Source organism: Solanum stenotomum, chromosome 10 (assembly GCF_019186545.1).
Source record: "Solanum stenotomum isolate F172 chromosome 10, ASM1918654v1, whole genome shotgun sequence".
Lineage (NCBI taxonomy): Eukaryota > Viridiplantae > Streptophyta > Magnoliopsida > Solanales > Solanaceae > Solanum > Solanum stenotomum.
The window spans coordinates 28,735,237-28,751,324 of NC_064291.1; the positions used below are offsets into that span (position 1 = coordinate 28,735,237).

The following is a 16,088-nucleotide window of genomic DNA, read 5'->3' on the forward strand; positions in this document are numbered from 1 at the left end:
CAAAACTTGATTGTCACAAGTACGAAGCTGTCTAATATTAAAATACAATTCCCAAAAGTGGACAATAACAAGCTCTATCAAAGGCAAAAGACCAGCTAAAAAAAATATATATATATATATATAAGGATATAAGCTTATATAGGATGCCAAGCATTGACCCTCGTCTCTTATCCCCAGAAGTTGCAAAGGATGGCACGAACGATTACAGCTAATAGATGGTACTAGGACCTACATCATAAAAAAGATGCAGAGTTTAGGATGAACTACGAAGGGTTATCATTCGGACCATCCTCTACAACTTTTGGCGATCGGAGACAAGGGTGAGCAGTTAGCGTCCTTGATCAACATGTCCTCTTTTGTATATATTCTCAATAATGTAGGTATGAAACGAAACAAATGATAGTTCATGTGTGTTTTTTGACATTTACCTCAAAAATAAAAATCACGTGGACAAAAATTTTGGGGCCAGGTGCACCTGAATGTGTGGATATACACACATACATGATAGTTTAAGTATATTTCTCACACTCCAATAGCTTAGCTTATATTTAGTTAATCATATCTAACTGAAAATAATTCCTTTTTCTTTATATACGCTCTAATACTACAAGGTGCAAAACACTTATTATATACCTTTCCATCGTTCTCAATCAAATCATTTTATTCTTTATACATGTCATCCTCCAATCAAAAAGAATTCAGCCCTTTTCCATTTGCTTTCAATTTTTGGGATTTCTTTTCTTTATATTGGGTTAAGTTCTTGTGATAGAAGAAACAATTTATAAGTAAAAATATAATTATATTTACTAAGCATTATGTAATGATGCCAAAACTGACATTTGATTATTACTGTTTTAATATTATTTTCTGAAAATGTGTTATCGATATCAGTTCAGATTTTTAATTAAAATATGTTACACTAGTTTACTCCAATAAATTAACTTTAGTATTTTATAGCAATTTTAGAAATATGAAATTGGGGGTAATGTTGCTGAGATTGACACTTAGGCCACTTGGACAAAACATTAGTCCTCTACATGATTACTGTTTTGCAACTATAACCATTTTACAAAACTGCAATATTGTCAAGAATAATTCATGAATTTATAGTTGCAGAATAGTAACCAAAGGTCATTTTCCAGAATTAATTCCTCATATCCAAGTAAAAGTATTTGTTTCGAATGTTATTTTCACAATATTGTAATTTAAGTGTGTGATAGCACCAAATAAACATCTTATTCAATACATGATATCTTACAGTATTCACAAATCAATGTGGCATTACGGAGCAGTTCTCTGTCTTCTCTCTTCAGTCTAAAGTCTAATGCCAGTGGGGGATACTACATATACTTAGTAACTGAGTTAACTTTCCTTTAACTAGACAATTCTTTTGTTATCTGTACTGGGATTGGAAGAAAAAAGAATCAGCAGTTGGACGTCAGGAGTGCCTTTGCATGCATGTATATTAAGTATAGGTAATATAATATCTTTCAATTTAGTGGCTGGAGCTCTTTTTCATCTGCCATAGTTTCAACACTTCCAAGAGGATCATATGGGGTAGGAGTTTCTCTTCGTCTCCAAATAAACCATCCCAGGGAAGTTGATAGTCCTAGTATCAAGATAACTAAAAGTGCTACCACCACAACCAGGTAACTTCGCTGCCATCGCGTCCTAGATCATTGTAATACAACCATATCAAATCAACAACTTTGTATCATATGAACCCATCATTAATATCAGATGTTCACAATGCATACTTTAGCACCATACCTTTTTCCACTCCAGACAATTAAAAAGATAGCCCATTAAAGAACAGAACCCATAACAATAATATGTATAAGAAGATCTCCAAAGGACAAGGATGTACGTTAAACAAGCACATAACCTGTCTTGAGTGATGCTTACTACTGGTGTAATTTGAAAACTGGAGTATGTTTTGAGGATTTCCTAAATCCATTAGTCACACCCCAAACACAAGTTATATGATTAAAAGAAAAATCACCACCTACCTATCATTATCCTTGAAAGCAGTTGACCCATGCCATCCAATGCAGAATAACTCATGTTCCACAATTTCAGAAACTTGATATATAAATGTATTTTTTGGCTAGATGAAAAGATGAAACTTTTTGAGTTGTATATATCAGAAACACAAGCAAGTTTTTCCCATCAAAACTCCACTGCGGTGATTTGTTTTGCCTTGTAAATTCAGAAGGCATATATTTTGACAAATCAGGATAATTTCATTAATGATGCACCGAGATGATGCTAACAATATATACAGCATAGCTATGCAATAGTTATGAAGATGCAAAGAATAGATCTTGCTTATACCTTTTCTGTAAGGGTTCAATGTCCCATTTGACAAATTTGTAGCTTCCAAATGTATCTGGAAGATGAAGACGATCACCAGCTAATCGGCTAGTTATTTCCTGCAAATAGATATGGATTAAGCAAACGATCTTCGATTCAAGATATAGTCCTTACACATTCTAAAATTGAGAGTTACCATTGCAGTGGTATGTGACATGTAATCGGCAGATCCTGCAGGAAAGATGGCCCATCTAATGAGGGAATCATTTCCTTTTGTTGAAAAGTTCATCAAGTGAACATGCAAGGTATCATAAGTGACTTCATCACATTAAACAAAATTAACACACTAGTGCAGTTCAGTAACTTAAAAGGAGGGGATGTTCAGTTTTAGATGACATCAGCCTCGGACAATTCTGGGTCATGCAAAAAAAAAGAAAGAAGTTGCACAAGTAATTTGGGTTATGCAAAATTGTCATTATTAAAACAATCTACCTGTGAAACGTAAACTACAACTCTTGTGCAATGAAATGGGCAAGTTCTGGAACATGAGGCTTCAATTCCGAGTTATCAATGCTCAATGACATATCAAATGATATTAGCCCAATTTTGATTTCCCCTGCCAAGTGAGATAAAAGATGAAGGTGATAACAATCAAAAGTATCTACACCGGAAATAACTTGGTTTAGTACTCACTGAATCTTGCACAGGACCCTTCCTAAATATGAGGGAAAAGGTGTATTTTGATGGGAAAAAGTGCCAGTACACGTCAACTTGCTATGCATCTAGTAAATTGTTCCCAATTTATGGGAAGGAGTCAAATTATAAGAGGGATATGCCAAGACAATGATCAAACTGAGGACACCATCTTCTCTGTTTCTGGCAAAGAAGTAGAGAGAAGAATATGAGGGCTCATATGATTGGTGTTGTATATTTGATCAACCAGTTGCAGCAACAGAAATAGTAGCAATATTGCGAGAGAAAAAATGGAGGGTCACAGCATGCGTCAAAATGCTTCTTCTTGGAGAAGCCAGGGAGAGTCCCTGAAGGTGGCAAAAGTGGCTAACAGATTATATCTTCTGTGGAACAATGGTTATTGAAGGCTCACTTGAAGCATACTTAAACCTCAAAGTTGGGCTTTAGTCCAAGAATCAAGTGTGTGCCTTACATATGCACTCTGCTGTTAATGGGGTAGCAACAAAAACAACATACCAAATGAAATCCCACAAGTGGGGTCTGGGGAAGGTCCAGTTTAGGCCTTACCACTACCTCGTAGAGATAGACAGGCTGTTTCTAGAAGACTCGGCTCAAGTGTAACAATTTCAGGTGTAAAGAGGAAGAAAACAATGACGAAAACATTACAACTAATAGGAGAACTAATGCAAAGCCTACAAGAAAAGAATATGAACAACAACAGAATAGTGCAGTAGCCGAAACACAATAAACAAATGAAGATAGATATCAAAAACTAAAACTAACAAGAATATGGTTGTTACAACGACAGACATCAACAAGCTTGAACCCTCAAAAGCAAGGCAATGTTAATGGGGTAGCACTAAACAATAAATATAGTTGGCAAAGAATGTAGCAATTATTAAGAAAACAATATTTTATGGATAAGTATCATCTCAGTCTCGCCTGCTACATCTTTTCCTCTACGGAAGCTACTTTCACCTTTCTCTGAATATCTTTATTTTTGACCATATCTCTTATAGTAAACCCACACATCCATCTCAACATCCTCATTGCCACAACTTTCATCTTCTGGACATGAGAGTTCTTGTCTGGCAACACTCTACCCCATATAACAAAGTCAGTAACCACCTAAGTTGCTCGGACTCGGGTGCGGGTATCCGCAACGGATGCGAATCCAAGAGTCGAATTTGGCAAAATTTAAATTTTAAGATTTGGGGGTGCGAATCCGAGTATGGATATGGGTGCGGGGATTCGGCTAAAATTATTCAATATTAGAAAATATAGTTATAATGATAATAATAATAATAATAATAATAATAAGAATAATAATAATATTAAATATCTTGTAAAATGCTATACTTAAAAGCATATCAATTATAGATATACAAATTTAAAAGTATAAATTAATTACTTGTTACTAATTAATTTAAAAAAAATTATAATTCCTTTTATTTATTATATATATATAGTCTAACTTAAATTAGATAGTAATACAATTCATTAAAGTTCTGTGTGCTGTCCTTTCTTCTCCCAAGAATGCCTTTTCTTCCCTTTCTTCTCCTAAAAAACCCTAGCCTGCTTTTTTCCTTTCCAAGAAAAAAAGCTTTCTCTATTCTTTTTCAAGAAAAAAACTTTGAATTATTTATTCTTTCCCATGGAGCCCCTTCGCCTCCTCTGTACAAGAAAAAAGATCTGTCTGCTCTCTCTCTATTCTTGTAAACTTTGTCTCTTCATTATTCTTTTCCATGGAGCAGCTAGACGTGACAACTTCATCGTCGTAACTTTTGCCGGCCATGAAATTGATCTCTTCCCATTTTTTTTCGGCTTTGGTCAAAGTATCTGGATCGGATTGACCGAATCCGACACGCACCCCGCACCCGCGCCCGCACCAGTGTCACGTCAAGACGGGTTCGGCCGCAAAAATGAAGAGTCCGCGCAACATAGGTAACCACTACTCTTTAGAACTTACCTTTTATTTTTAGAGGCATCTTCTTATCACATAAGACACCAGATGCTAGCCTCTATCATATCCATAAAAAATTAATTTCCTAAATGCTTCAGCTATGCAGGAGGAAATTTTGCACCAAAAAAGTATAAAAGTTCTTAATTTCAACCTTCAAGGTCTTAAGACAGCAAACTCTCATGCATGTCATTTGTCAAAGTTATACTAGTCATTTGGCTCGAGACAAAACATAATTATCACCCTCGATTGCAACATTACAATCACCATTCTTTTTTTCCCTTTTCTGTGATAAGTCAAATTTTGCATTGATATACACCTAGATGGTGTTGACTGACAAAATTGTTGCAGTACGGTTACACCTCCCAAAATCTAACCATCTTTGCAACAAGGAATTTCCTGTCTACACCAAATCAGTAAATGAAAAAAGTGAAAGCTCTTGACAAATAACAAGGAATTATCAATTGAGAGGGTATTGAAGATGGTAGCATAATGTAACACATGCTATCTTGCAGTAACTATTGTACTCCATGAAACTGTAATTTCCGTCAATAAAGAATGTTTACTTGGGTCAAAAAAGGTTAAGACACTCTATTCTAGCCGGTACCTCCCAGGAAGTTTGGAGCGCTAAGGAAATAGATAAATACAAGACATTATTAATAAAACAATACAGAAACTCATGCTCAAATGTCATTCTGAAAGCTGACATTTGTAAATACAGGAACATTCATGACCAAAACCAAAGGGAGCATATGAAATCTTGAAAGGTGACCTAATCTTAGGTAACATAGAAAAAAACCAACATGGTACAATTCTAAATTTGATTCTCCATTTTCACTATCAAAAAAATAATCAGAAACCCTATTGGATTCAAAAGTTAGGGGAAAAAGATCTAAATCGCCCTAGTGCAATTACTTAAATAAAGCCAGACCCACTGCAAAACTAGATAAAAGCATGACAGAAAATCATACTAACGGTGACAAAAGCTATTAGCCTAGAGAACAGTTTCTTACCAGGTGCATAATATTCCAAAGGTTCACTAGGTGCCAGTGCTAGAGTCATATGTGCAGTGGAGTTTGTGTTGTCCATGCCCGAGGGCAGTGATGGAGGTGGAGGTGAGGAAGATACATTAAGTGTGTCCCGTAACTTAGAACAATTAGTTTTCCAAAAACCAATCCTTGCATTTTCACGATCGTAGCTTACAAGAGTGTTGCAGACAATAATTCTTGGTGCAATAAAAGCAAAAAGCACACATGTTAAAGTCTTAAAGATTATATAACTAAGCATCTTTTTGCGGAAGAACTTTTCCAAGATGCTAAAAGATATAAAGGGATTTACATACCTCCAAGAAGAGTAGTTGGATCCTTCCCATTCTGGAAAATTCCAAAGCAGTAGGCCCCACACACCTTTGAGTGCTACAATCATGAAGTTATAGCATTTACAATACAATTAAGAGAAGGGGAAAAATTAGTCAATGTAGAAACACACAATGAAAATGGAGTTACAGCCACTTAACAAAAATTTGGAGTGGCTAGGAGAGATGAAGCCAAAAGGAGATACAGATTGTAAAGGCAAGGTTATGTGAATAAGATGCCTACCCTGAATAGGTAGTTTTCAAGTGTGAGAGATAGTTTCTTTCCAATGCTGAATACCATGTCAATAGATGGAAATGATTTTGAAAGTTGTGACACGTCACTGAAATATACAAGACACTTAGTACAACTTGTGACACCAAAAATAAATAAAAGAAAAAATAATGATATAACATTTCTGTACTAATTTATTACCTTCCAGCACCAGAAAAGCATATATCTTTATAGTTCGGGTCAGGCCCTGTGATCTCTCTTAAGGAATGAAGTTCTTTCATGACCTAAAATAATATTTTCAGCACTTCAATTCAGAAAGAAAATAAATTGTCATTACTACAAAGTTCGACAATGCGTCCACCACCCATTGGTAGTACATTGTTAGGATTCCATAACTCCACTTTTTACATTTACACGAAGTAACAAATCGAATAAGAATAATGAGGAACTAAAATAATCAAAGATTTTGAGGAACTTTCAAGTATATATTAAAAGAAGGTTTTCAAAAGTTCTTTCTAGTGAGCTAATTGGAAGAAAAAGTTGTATGTTACGGGGAAAAAACAACTACAATAAGTAGTTACTAACATACCTATAAGATGCTACATCACAAGAAAAAATAAATGGATAAATGAGTTTTCTGAATTTTAGGATCACAAAACTCCTGGATGCTTTATTTTCCCCTTCAAAGTTATGTCGTAAGCATTGAAGCCTTAGCCTAATACTTGTGTAACTATGAGGCTTTAGTTTGAATCCCACATATTAACAGGTATACACTAACTATGTTAACCCTGTTCAAGCAATTATGCAATTGTTTGTTCCACTTCCACCAATCGTGGTGTAACTTGTACTCAAGCAAAGTTGACACAAAAAAGGACATCAACAATCATAATGGCATTAAGCATAAACACGTCATTCAAATGAAACTCAGCTTTCACAGATTTGATTTCTTCACCCCACTCTTCTAGCCACAAGCATGCAATATTTCACCACTACTTGTCTCTGGCAGAGTGCATCATGAAATGATAGATGTAATAGCATGTAATTTAGAAAACATACAGCACTCTTGAAGGCCACAAATGCAGCTTCTGGAAGGTAAACGTATGTGGTACCACTATCAAGCACAGTCCCATCTTTTCCATCAAAAATATGTGGATTAAGATTCAGTGCCTTCCTAGCGACATGTATCCCCTTCAGCTCAATATTGTAATATGGATTGTTGCCATCCGAGACTAGAGTAAATGCATAAGATTTATCGAGTGTATTTGTTATAACACCTAAATTCCTATCTTCAAGACAATTATATAAAATACATACCTGCGTAGAGGATCTGAATGGGTAAAAACCATCTTAGAAGGAGGGGTTATTCCTCCAAGAACCATTGCACCACCACCGAAATCCATTCCACCATAAGACAAGGAGAAGGAATCACTAATCATATGTTTCTCGACAAGTTGATCCACTATACTTAGATCCCCTCAACCTAAGCCCATTATACCATCAGCGTGTTGGCCGTAAATATCACCAGTTTCCAGATTTTCACATCCAAAAACAGCTCGATGGGGTGCCAACTCACTTTGGTTCGCAAAGGACAAAATGTCCTCTCCAAGAACTCCACTACTAGAGCTCATCTCAACATATTGCCTTTCATAAATACATTGCTCTCTCTCATCGTTGCAGGTACAATCAACATTGCACTTCACAGGTTGATAGGTACTTGACATTTCTGGCTGAAACTTAGGATCCTAATTCAAAGAACAGCAATGAAAGAAGTGCCACTGATCAAAACAGGGAAATAATATCTGATCCAATCAATGGTAAATTAATCATGTATCAACAAGATAGAGGCAACATATTGGCTAAAAGGTCAAGATTTTCTCAACCAAAAAAAAAAACACTACAACAGGTGTCAAATGGCTATATACTTAAGAGCAAGCACCAGTTATTGTACATTTCACAATAACAAGAAAAATATCTAAGGAACATGATACTACTATCACGAAAGAAATAACTCTTTATAGTAGAGGAGCATATCCCCGCGACAAAGAGAAGCCTAGAAAAATAAAACATTATGATGGTAAGGTATTATGATGAGCAAAAGCACTAAGAACGTGCTATAAGGTCTACAGGCTATGTAGGAGGCTAAGAGTGTCTAGCGGAGCATTTTCATCATTTGCAATAGACTGTCTACAACAAGAAAATAGCATAAGAATAGACCTACATTTAAGGCTAGTTACATTTTCTTTTTGCCGTTAAATATTTTAAAGTTTCCTTTCTAACCAAACAGTGCACCAAATGGCGGTGAACTTACTTTAAGATTGTTTTCTTCTTCTTAGGCGCAGATCCACTTGATGAAATGTGGGGCACGTGAACCCGTTCTCCTAGCAACTAAAATGGGATCTCCCTGATAACTTTATTCAGATTTTTCCATATAGTTCAGTAGGCACCCATGTTCATAATTTGCATTTGGTGTGAGTTTGATCCCTTGTAGCCCACTTTGATAATTACTTTTTAGTTCTCTTCTTTTTTTCTCTGTTAGTATTTTTTCTATTACTCGCTTTTGCCATATCTTTGTTTTTATTATTATTTTCTTTTTCTCTCCTTTACTACTTAATTTCAAATTAAGGTTTCATGTCAAACAAAAAATTAAGGATTTGAAGTCTAATTGATGTTCATCAACCTAGAAAAGGTTTATGACAAAGTCCCCCGCGAGATTCTATAGAGGTGCTTGGAGGCTAGAGATGTACCTGAGGCATACACTAGGGTGATCAAGAACATGTATGATGGAGCCAAGACCCAATAAAGAAAGTGGAAGGAGACTCGGAGCACTTCTCAGTTTAAGGGGGTTGTACCAAGGATCAACCCTAGGCCCATTTTAGTTTGCCTTATGATGGATGCATCGACATATCGCATTCAACATGAGGTGTTATAGTGTATGTTATTTTCAGATAACATAGTTTTGATTAACGAGACTCATAGTGGAATTAACGTTATGTTGGAGGTTTGGAGACAGACCCTGAAATCTAAAGGGTTCAGGTTGAGCAGGACCAAAAAAATACTTAGAATGCATGTTCATTGAAGTAAAGCATGAGCCTGACGTGGAGTGAGCCTTGAGACATAGGTTATCAAAAATAAAGGAAGTTTCAAGTCTCATCAATCTATTATTTTCCAAAAATGGGGAGATTGATGAGGATATCACTCCCCATATTGGTGCAGGGTGGATGAAATAGAGGCTCGCATCCAGAGTCTTGTGTGATAAGAATATGCCACCAAAACTTGAAAGGCAAGTTCTACAAAGTGGTGGTTAGACCAACTATGTTGTATGGGGAAAAATGTTGGCCAATTAAGAACTCTCACGTACAAAAAATAAAAGTGACAGAGATGAGAAAGTTGTGATGGATGTGTGGGCATACTAGGAGAGATAGGATTTGAAATGAGGATATCCAAGAAAAGGTGAGAGTGGCTCGGTAGAAGACAAGATGCGGGAAGCAAGGTGAGATGGTTCAGGCATTGATGAGAAAATGTGCCAATGCCCCTGTGTAGAGATGTGAGAGGTAGGCTATGGATGGCTTCAAGAGAAGTAAAGGTAGAACAAAAAAGTATTAAGGAGAGGTGATTAGACAAGACATGACACAATTTTAGCTTATTGAGGCCATAACATTTAGATAAGAGGTTGTGGAGGATAAGAATTAGGGTAGAAGGTTAATAGGTAAGAGTGCATTGTCTTGCTATTCATTCGTACTAATAGCCGTAGTATTACTCTAGTAGTTTCGTATCCTTTAAATATTGTTACTATCTGTTGTTTCTTGTACTTCGACTATGGATAGTTTTGTTGTAGTATTGTTTTGTTAGTATCTGTTGTTTTGTTACTATGTAGGCGTTTGGTCATGCGATACCATATCATGATATGGTATCGTGAGATGGAATCAACATTTGGTCATGCGATACCATATCACGATATGGTATCGTGAGATGGAATCAACGTTTGGACATGCGATTTCACGCTGATCCCATCTCATGATTTCATATCATGAGATGTGATTCCATAATCTCCAAAATCCATGATATGAAATTATATGGGAATTTCATATCATGATTTGAGATATTTTAATACAAAAATTGATCCACGAGTTTATATTTTCGTAAAACAACCCCACATTTATATCTACTAACCATTTATTTCATATGTAAAGAAAATTTATAATCACATCATTACTTTTTAAAATTTATTATTCTCACCAACATAAAATTTATCATTCTCACCAACATATAGTCACTTTAACTCACACCAACTGATTGTTGAGTAATAAATTTGTTCTGTTCATTTACTCCAACACTTAATTTATTACTTCTACCATTTTGTATTTATTACAACTATAGTTATATCTATTTGAACATGGAGTGAAAGGTCTTCTCTTTATTTACTCTAATAAATTGATATGAAAGTTAGGTTGAAATTATGCGATTAATTTTTGTTTATTTGATAAGATTGAATAAACAATTGGGGCTATTTTAATAGTTTTACAACTTATGGATTCTTATGTTTATGAGAAAATATAAAACACAAAAATTTCATATTGCATGTCCAAACAAAAATTTAATTTATCTCATGATTCCATATCGCATGGCCAGACGGACCCATATGTGTTGTTTCTTGCACTTCCATTATCTCTTTTTATGGATTGTTTTTCTTGAACCGAAAGTCTATCGAAAACAGCATCTCTCTACCTCTTAGGTGGAGGTAAGGTATCATACACTCTAACCCTCCTCTGATCCCACTTTGTGAGAATACACTGGGTAAGTTGTTGTTTAAATAATGCATGCAACTATAAATTTAAAGTTATACGAGCATAAATATATTTATCTCAATCAATATTTGTCCCTAAGTTTTAAGTATAAATAAAGTTTATTTTATGGTAAGTAATTTGCATATAAAGAATTAGCCATATGTTGTAAGGTTTTTTGATATTTTTGTATTTTTTCTTGCACTAAAACTTGTACAGGTTTCAGTTTATACGGTATTAAATTGTCATTAACATTCGATTTTCAGTCTTTATTTTGAATCGTGATGGTAAAAATTGAATTGTAATGCTAATGAAAACATAAATTTAAATTAACAGAGTATAGTTTATCTCTTTAGATAATGCGTGAAACTAATAATAAGTCATAAAACACGTACATAAAATTCTTTCACATTCATTTGGCATTATTACAAGCATCGATTTTACATTAAAGTAAATGGTGCCCATGATCTTACAATATGCTTCTTCTTTGTTTTTGTTTTCTTAATTAACTTATGTGGAAATGAGAAAATTCAGTAATGAGCTAACGTAATGGTTGCCACACTGTTCACAAGTAGAGCAAGGAACATAGGTAACTGTACTCCCAGTATCTACTATAAGGGCAAATCTCTGAGAAGGAGTTCCAATCCAAAGGCGAGTCGTATAATATTTGCATCCTCTGAAGTTAGCCAGAATAGAAAGAGTAGAGATACGCATTCATTTTAAGCAATTGGATACAAGTTCTGACCCGTTAAGGAGGAGATCGTCGTGGATAGGCATTCGAGCACTTGAAGGGCTTTTCTGGAGGTGTCGAAGGGAGAGCTCATCGCGGGGTGGGAAGATTTCTTTAGGAGGGAAAAGAGGGAGAAACATTGTAGTGTGGTTGTTTCTGTGATTCCCTTCGCCAATGTCATTCGATGAGGAGAGAAAAACGAAGGTTTCATTTGAAACATCTGAAATCCGCAAACAGGAAAACGGCGACGTAATTGATCAATAGAACGATAACGGAAAGCAAAGGAAATTTTGTTAGTGAACAGCGCCGTCGACATTGGAGGTCACTTATTGCTCCGGCGACACAAGGATTACGGCCAGATCGGAAGGACGATCGCTCAAAGATCAGCCATGCCAGAGGAAGGGAAAGGTGTAACGGCAGTGAACAAAAAAATGAACTTCACAGAGGGGCATACCAAAAAATTATGAGCAAAGTACGTGCTACCAAATTGTACCTAACTTTTGGTTACGGTCTCATGGATATCAAATATTTTAAGGTTATGGTCCATGGATATCTAATATTTTTGAAAAATCAAAGGGTGAAAATTATTTACATAATCGAAGTTTATTTTAAAAATTAAACTCTGCCTTCAACTATGAGAAATAACCATTTGTTATAAAATATTAATTATTAACAATATAGAATAATATAAAGCAATATATATAGATAAAAGATGGGGAGAATGCTTTCTTATTTCTTTTTTCTATACTTTTGGATTTGTATTTCTATAGAATAATTATTGCCTATTTATAGCAGAAAAGCTTCTCAAGTTATAAGAATTAAATGACGATCTTTCATTTAGTACATGAACTTTAAAAAGAATTACGGACGAGACAATCACATTAATACATTTAAAACACTCTTGTTTGCAACAAATTTTAAATATATGGAAAATAAATAAACCACACAAATAAAATATGATGAAACATAATTTTATTCATCAAGATAGCGAGTACAATTATGTTCCTCCCTTGATTCTACTCTCCTAAGATTTATCCATGATTTGAGGGTCGTTAGTGGCATGTTTCTCGAACTAGGATGATTTAGATTTGACCTCTATATGAATATTCCATCAATTTACGGAATATTCGAGATCTTGATCTCTTTATGAAATTTTTGAGATGCCTTTTAAGAGAATTTAGTACCCTTTATATAGGCATAAACTAGAGTTTAAGGTTGAGTAGCCTCTAAGAATTCTAATTGAATCTGAACACAACTTGTAGAGTCTTAATTCGAGCTGAATACGTCTTGTAGAGTCCTACAAAATTTCAATGTCTATAAATGCCCCCTGTTTCAAGGCTTGTCGGAGTGTAGACTTGATGAAACTCAAAGACGAGGCTTGAAGTACTCATTCTTCCACCTTTGCAGCTTTAGATTTTCAGATTTAATTTATGAGAGAAGAGATGAAGGGCAGATTTGGTCCCACTGGACATGCCAGAATTTGTTTGCAACAAATTTAAAAGTGACAAAATAAATTACAATCACAAATAAAATATGAAGAAACAAATTTTTTATTTATAAAGATTGTGGGTACAATTCTGTTGATCCCTTGATTCTACTCTCCTAAGATTTATTCATGATTCAAGGGTCGTTAGTGACATATTTCTCAAACTAGGATGATTTAGATTTGACTTCTAATATTCCATGACTTTTATAAAATATTCGAGATCTTCATCTTTAAAAGTACCCAAGAGTTTATGGGATATTTGAGATGCCTTTTAAGGGAATTTAGTACCCTTTATATAGGCATAAATTAGAGTTTAGGGTTGAGTAGTCTCCAAGAATTCTATTTGAAATTAAACACACTTCTAGAGTCCCAATTTGAATTGAAACGTCTCGTAGAGTCCAACAAAATTTCAATGTCTGCAAATGTCACCTGCTTCAAGGCTTGTCAGAGTGTTGACTCGATGAAACTCAAAAACGAGGCTTGAAGTACTCATTTTTCCACCTTTGCAGCTTCAGATTTTCAGATTTGATTTATGAGAGAAGAGATGAAGGGCTTATTAGGTCTCACTGGGCATGCCAAAATTTGTTTGCAACAAATTTTAAACATATGGAAAATAAATAAACACACAAATAAAATCTGATGAAACATAATTTTATTCATCAAGATAGCGAGTACCATTATGTTCCTCCCTTGATTCTACTCTCCTAAGATTTATCCATGATTCGAGGGCCGTTAGTGGCATATTTCTTGAACTAGGATGATTTAGATTTGACCTCTATATGAATATTCCATCAATTTGCGGAATATTCGAGATCTTGATCTCTTTATGGAATTTTTGAGATGCCTTTTAAGAGAATTTAGTACCCTTTATGTAGGCATAAATTAGGGTTTAGGGTTGAGTAGCCTCTAAGAATTTTAATTGAATCTTAATACACCTTCAAGAGTCCCAATTCGAATTGAATATGTCTTGTAAAGTCCCACAAAATTTCAATGTCTACACCTTCCTCGCAAATGTCCATAGATAATGTATCTCGTTAAAACCTTACTAGGAAAAATCCATTGGGAAAGTCTAGTGAAGGAAAAAGAGTACACATATCTTGTTATAAGCCTTGAGTGTTGCCTCATTAAAAACCTTCTTAGGAAAATCCAATTGAACAAAATCTTGATCAAAGAAAAAAGAGTATAATGCGTATTTTACCCCCCCCCCCCCCCGCCCTGTGAAAACTTATTTGATATTATATATTAGTTTCTCAAATGTTGACATTAATAGTGTCATAGTAAATAAATCTGCAAGATTATCACTTGAACGAATTTGTTGAACATCTATTTCACTATTTTATTAAAGATCATGTTTGAAAAAAATGAACTTAGGTGAAATATGTTTTGTTCAGTCTCCTTTGATATATCCTCCTTTCGATTGAGTTATGCAAGAAGCATTATCTTCATACAATATTGTTGGAATCTGTGTTTCCATAGAAAGACAACATAATAAATGTGTTGAGCCATTGATCTCAACCATACACACTCTCGACTAGCATCATAAATGGTCATTATGTAACACCTCATAAATTGGAAAGTCAAAAAGAAAAGGAAAAGTTCAGTTTTTGAAACTAAAGCTATGAACTATGAGTCTCATCTATGGACTATATGAGGTTTCACGGGCTGTAAATGGTGAGTCATAGTCCCTGGTTGTGTCAAGTCCTAGTAAATCGACCTACGAATAAACGGGTTGAAAAGTAGGGCATTCTACGGGCCGTAGGAAGTGCCCTAGAGTTGATTCAGAGATTTGATTTGAGACCTAAGAACTACGAAAGAAATAGACAGGTTGTAGGTTGTTTCACGGGTCGTAGGAAACACCCATAGAAGGGATCCAGACTTAATGGAATTTTGGACTTAAACTTGGGTTCTACGGAAGGGGTCTACGAATCGTAGAAAAAACGACGAGTAGTAGAAAGGTCTCGTGGGTAGTTGATTGAATTTTGGATTTCTAGAGTTGGTTCTACGATCAACCAGTACGGGCCATAGAAAGTTCTACGGACCATAGGTCACTCCGACAGTTATTTCTTAAGGGTATTTGGGTCTTTTCCTATACATTTAATACTTATACTATGTCGTTTTGACCCTAATTCTAATCCCTATAACTACCGTTCACCTCAATTCTTATCCAAGTTCATCATTGACAAATTCTCTAAGCTCAAGGAAGAAAACTAGGGTTCTAAGCTTCAAGTCTCATTTTTCTTCTTGATATATATGCTAGCCTTTGATCATCAAGGTATGTGGGAATTCACTAAAGGACTCCCTTCATCAATTGGGTCCCAAGAAATCTCATTCTCCAAAAGTTAATTTCATGAAATTATCTAGGGTTTCATGCAATTCTCCATGGGTCCTATTTGTTATGATTTAATTGTTTGATTTCAATGTTATTAGGCATGATTTGATTCAATTAAAAGGTTTTCAATTGATTCCATATAGACCTAATGAGTGGTAAATTTACACTCATTTGAGGTCTATTTAGATCAACAATTAGTGTCCTCAATGC

At 35.0% G+C, this 16,088-nt stretch overlaps 1 pseudogene; it reads right to left on the reverse strand.

The window, feature by feature from the left end:
• Positions 1 to 1,400: 1,400 nt before the first annotated feature.
• On the reverse strand, positions 1,401 to 12,379 carry LOC125842584 (aspartic proteinase 36-like; annotated as a pseudogene).
• Positions 12,380 to 16,088: the final 3,709 nt, after the last annotated feature.